Source organism: Equus quagga, chromosome 13 (assembly GCF_021613505.1).
Source record: "Equus quagga isolate Etosha38 chromosome 13, UCLA_HA_Equagga_1.0, whole genome shotgun sequence".
Lineage (NCBI taxonomy): Eukaryota > Metazoa > Chordata > Mammalia > Perissodactyla > Equidae > Equus > Equus quagga.
The window spans coordinates 24,047,476-24,053,475 of NC_060279.1; positions in this window are offsets into that span (position 1 = coordinate 24,047,476).

Sequence of the window (6,000 nt, forward strand, 5' to 3'; positions counted from 1 at the left end):
TGGAAACCAGGCATCTGGGCCTGTTTTGTGTGTTTTGAACTCTGATATATTTAGAGTGAGACAGTGAGAGCAATGGCAGCTCAGGCCTCCCAAAAAGCACAAAAGTAGAAGTAACCAAGACTTGGCTTAGACGCAGGACTGGCACAACATCACTTTGGTTAAAGTGAGTCACAGGGCCAGTCCAGATTCAATGTGGGAGGGTCTACAGAAGGGTGTGAGTACTGGGAGCCATGGCCCATCGGGAGCCATCTTTAAAGACCAACTATGACAGTAAAAACTTCCTCAGCTATCTGAATAGTTAAAGATGGGTCTAGAAGAGTTCTCGCACTTTAACAAGTTCACCCATAGTGTCAATAGTTGGAAATTTTTTGAGTTTCCAAATACTTTAAGAGAATTAGATCTGTTGATCTATCACTCATGCATATAAATCACATTAATCAAAGGGCACCTATTAAAAGCGTGGAGGCTTTGTTGGGGAGTAATCTTTATATTATTTTTGGCATTGCTTGATCATAACTCTTTGGCCCTTAGAATTTCAGAGCTAGTAGGAACTTTAGAAATCACCTTGGTTTGAGATGGCGCGTTTCATTCTGATGCAATTTTGGTCCATTGCTGGTAGCATCAAATGGCTACTTAATAGAATTTCAGGGATTAGAACCAGGTCTCTTGATTCCCCTTCAAATGTTTTTCTCCAAACAGCAGATTGCCTCTGTTTGGGTTTCTGTTTTTAGTAAATAAGAGTTAAATCGAAAGGATTGTGTACACCTGTTAAAGAGGTGATGGATCCAAAAGCTTCTATAATTTTCTTTTCCTCAATTTTAAAGTAAACATAGTAGTTCTCAAGCCCTACATTATTTTTTTTATCTTCCCCTCAGCTGATGCAAAGATACAATTAGCCACTAAAAAAGTCTGAAATCCATACTTCTTATCTTTTTTGGATATGGAAGTGAAATGTATTTTGTTTATATTTTTGCCCTATATGGTAGAAGATAAAGAGAACGCCTTCGTTTCAGACTGAAGAGGATAGAGCTTTCAATCTCATAGTAGTTCCTTTCATTTCTGAATTCCAGGTATGTAACTGGCAGCAGGTAATAAATTCAGGGCCACGGCTGCCTCTGGTGCCCAAACGTCCCTCCATCACAGCGGCTGCTGGGTTACAGGGCTTGCCCACGTAGGAGCCCACAGAAGGGCGGCAGATCCCAGGACCTGGCCCAGGAGCTTGAATCTCAAGCCTTTGACAAGTTTTTTATCATCTCTACCTCACTCTCCTCGTGTGTTAAATGGGAAACTTTCAAAGAGTTCTTTTCAGTATTGAATGACAGCATGTACGTGAAGCACACTGTACCGAATACTCAGTGAGAGAGGCTGCTTTATGCCACCCCAACTGGGTCTAACAGAGGATGCAAATTATTCCCACACCTTGCTGTGCCTGAGGTCCAAATGACTGGTTCGGTTTGGAAGAATTGTATCCTTGTCACATAGGCTGTAATGCCCACCTTCCCATTTGCCAGAGCCCTGGGTCCTTTGGGTTTCTAAGGTGGACTGAAACGCTCTCAGCACAGCCAAACTCCTAACCTCACCTGGTCAGACTATATCTAATTATCTAGGCTCCAGACAGCAACAAGAAAAAGCTTTGAGGTCAGAGAGCCAGTTAGGAAGGTAAGGAGACTAGGGTATAAAGAGGAAATAGGACCTGCCAGACAGAAGACATTACATAGTCTGAATAGGGACCTATTTTTGCATCTGAGACATGATGTCACTTGTGGTGAAGACCTCAAACTAATTATCAAAAGGGAGGGAAATACAATTTCCAGTAGTTAGAAGATATCCACCAGCCCATAGTTCTCTATGTATAATTCATGTGATCCTAAGTATAAGAGGACACATTGAGGACATCCTAAAGATTCAGGAAGCCACAGTAATTTAGAAAACTTGTTCCTTTCTTGTTGCAGAAGATTCTAAGGTTCATGTCTTGAGAACTGACATTTTATCTTCCAGTCAAAAGTGCCGCATACTCAATTCTTAGGAATTTGGTACCAAAAGGAAGTGGGCAGAATGAAAATGAAATATTGCTTATGGTTATTGAGGTGTTATGGTGGAATACAGAGGAACTTGAGATGGAGCTGGGACAGCAGGCATGGGTTTGAGGCTCAGCTTTGCTGGGGATGGGTGTGAGGAGGTGATAAGAGGTGATATTTCAAAGCCTGAACTGGCCCTAAGAGCCTCTGATTCCCCAGCCTGATACCCAACTGGCTGTCCAGCCCACCATTCACAGAACTTCTTTGGAGCATCGACACCAGAAGGTGGCAATTCCACAAGAGAGAAGGTGGGCAAAGCTGAGATTATGAAACAGGTCTCTTAGAGGAGGTGTGGAAATACTTAGAAGCCATCATCTGGCGGGAAGCTTGGCATGAACAATGACTCATGGAGATGACCTGTGCCTGCCCAGGCAAGACACTTTTTGGAGCAGTCCTGGGCTGGCCAGTAATGAAGAGAACCTAGCTTTGTTTTCCTAAAGGATTACTAAGAAAGGCAAGGGGACTGAATGAGTTAATGAATATGGAATTTATAAAGCAGTTTCTCTTTGGATGCAGAGAAATGGAATAGTTGACTACTCAACCTTCAGAATCCATTCCACGGATTAAGATCAGGAATAGTAATTGGAATAAACTGGAATCATGTCTGAGTGATGGGGAAACCTGGTGTGTCAGGAGGAGCGTTGACTCAGACTGACTTATTCTTTACTGAAAGAGGGAAGAAAGGAACGACAGGAGGGGTACCTCACCAGGCCCACTGGTAGCTACCTGTCTAACCACAGGGGTAAAGTCTAACACAGAGAGACCCACCCAAGCGGAAGTGCCCCATGGGTTTCTCATTTGAAAGGTATTTATTCTTGGGGTTGGGGGGTGGGGAAGAGTGGTAGTGGTGCTGGGTGCAAACATAGGTACAAAGAATCTGAAAACCACAGACAAAAGGAAAATGAAAGTAAAGGCCTTTTTTTGATATAAACCATGGAAGCAGGAAAGTATTAGGTCTGCTGAGCAAGTGAGAATCAACAAGCATGTCCTTCAAGGAGCGCCTGCCACACGCAGCCACAGCCATCTGGGTGGTACAAGAGTGTGCTTACTGGTGGGTCCACATGGTGAGACGTTCCACCTGGGCTGCTCCTCCCATGGGCTCCAGCTCTTCCTCTCAACCCTGCATGCCACCAAGAAGACCTCAAGCCAAGGACAGCCCTTCCTGCCCACTCGGGCCCCAGGTCCTGGGGACCTCCGCTCTCAGATAGTTCTTTGCACTAACCCATTGCCTCAGGAGGCTGCCCTCCGAATTGGAGGGCATTGATGAAGTGCTCAGGATTTTCTCAATGGAAGTATTTCCCCTGTCTGGGGTGGGACAAAATCACATGGTTCTAGAAGCTTCCATCTCTTTCTTTGACTAGCCCTTTTAAGAGCATGCGCTCTACCCTCTTTCCTTGTGTGATTGACTTTTTGGCTGTTGGAGGTTATTGTGTGTTTGTTTTGTTTTTAAATTTCTGTGTCATTTCTTTGAGCAATACAGGAGGGAGGTTCTGTGATCCTGCTTTGTACCTCCATCTTTAAATAGAAGTCTAATACATTTAAAACAAAATTCAGTTCATTAAAAGGCTGCTCAGCTCATGTCATTTCGTGACTATTATTTGAAGTGAAGCATGTCTGAGAAAAGGCATTACATTACCTACAGCCCAGGGTGGAAAACCATTTAGTACAAAGGATTAAGGAGTTTTGTTCTCTTTTGATAGGGTGAAGACTTCCTAGACGAAGTGAGATTTCAATTGCTGATAGAAGGAAAGGGAAAGGCTGATTGGGAAAGGCAGCAAGGGTTGCTAATCTGGAAGCTGCAATTTCTCAATCTCTACTCTTTAGAAATGTCTGCCACACAGAGGGCTGGTGAGCATGCAGTGAGATGATCCTGTGAAAGGGTTTGGAGAACCTTAAAACACTCCACAAGAGTGAGGGATGGTTAGTGTTAGGATCAGCAGTGAAACACGGCGTTTCTTGTCACTGGAAGAATCACAAAGAGGCTGGATGAGCCTGTGCCAAGGGTGCTGGGAGAGAGAACTCAACTCTTGGTGGGTGTTGGGCCAGCTGGCCCCTAAGGCCTGTCCCTGCATGGGCCCTTGTCAACAGGGCCTGAGATGAAAGCTCCCACTGTGCCTTCATTTTCCGCTGTGCTCAGAGGAGGCAAGAAACAATGAGCTCAGCTTGGCCGGAGGACAGGGTGCATTTTGCTCTCATCCCTGCAGAGGCTTCTCCCCAAGCATCAAACCATGAGGCAGGACCAACTACACAGTGTGTGGGACCCAGTGCAAAATGAAAATGCGGAGCCTCTGGTTCAAAAATTTTAAGAATCTCAAGATGGCAACAGCAGAGCATTAAAACAAGTGCAGGTCACACATTTACGAAGTCAGACCTGCCAGCAGAACTGCCAAGGAGGAAACGAGGAATGGGAAGAGCCAGGCGCGTGGGTGCTCCTTGTGCAGGGCCTCGGGGGAAGGGCAGGGGCCTATTTGTGCCTGTCCTCTCAGCCACTGTGGTTCACTCTTTTTCCAGGGGGTTGTGTGCAATTGCTTCGAGAGGGGAACAGTCACAGGGGGAACTGCTACAGGAATGTAAATGGGTCACCAGCCCAGAGCCTCTTCTCCTTTATTGCCCTTAGTAAAACCTCACCAAACCCACCTGGGAGGTGGGCAAGGCCGCCGGGAGCTACAGCTGCCCAGACAGGCAGAGATGACCATGCGCTCAGCCAGTTGAGGGGAGTCTTAGTTTGGGTTCCCCCTAAAACAGAGGCTGAGATAAGGCTTTGGGTGCAGGTAGTTTATTTGAGAGATGGTCCCTGGAATGAGTTAGGGAGCAGAGAACATGGAAAGGACAGGAAAGGAAAAGGGACGAGGAAAAGCCAATATTAGGGAGCCTTATTGAGACTCCCAGCGTCGGCAGTGGGAGCTCAGCTCTGCAGGAGTCTTGGCATTTACCCGCCACCTCCTGTCCCCCTTTGGTTGGGAGCTGCCCCTGTGGCCATTAACTTCCTCAGACTTCTGGACTGCCCCTCCAGGGGATGGGAAAGGCTTCCCCGGCACTGGAGAAGCCCCAAGGCCAAAAGGAGAATGATTCATGACGAGCGCTTCCGGTGGAATGTGCCCAAGTGAGGAACCGGAGCCATTCACCACAATGGCAGCTGAAAACAGCAGGCCAGGGAATATAGTGAGGGACACCGAAGACGTCTGTCCAGGGGCCACCAGCTTTCCCTAGGGACCAGCTCCCAGTAGAATATAGGGGCAGGGGGGTGGCAAGAAGATCCGTGGACAAAATGTCATTTGCATTGTTCTCCTGTGGATTTCTCTGTCCCCCTCCGTTTTCCTCACTGACTGCAGTTGTCCATTCTTTGAGCTACTCTCTTACCCGACCCCTGCCCATCACACCACGGAACCAACACCAGAGCACAGGAGAGTGGGCCAGGGGGGTGGGGTCAGTCAGCTGTTGTTTATTGAGTGTGTTGTTTACTGAGTGGACTGGCAAGGAGGCCAGGGAGGGGAGAAAGGACACAGCTCTGTCCGCCTTCCCACAGCATGCTGACCTACTCCAGATGGCCTCACAGAGATTAGCTGTGGCCGTGCTGAAGGGCTGCAGGGGAGGGGCTAACACCTAGAGGCTTCCTAGAGAAGGAGCCTTGAAACTGAGGGAAGAATTCAGAGTGAAACTTCCCTGCTGGCAGGAGAACATTGGAGACCCCCCCCCCGGCCACCCTTCTCCTCAGTCCCCTCCTGCCCGTAGACTTGCTGGGGGCTCTCCCTGCGCTGGCCTGAGGCTGTCCTGGGCTCAGCCGGGGTTGCTGGCTCAGTGCCAAGCCCTCTTCCCTTGGCCACATTTCCTCGAAACCACTTTCTAGGCCCTAATTGCTCCCTCATTGTTCTGAGCAACTGATTGACAAACTGCCCGGCCGGGATTCCCGAACCTACAAGCA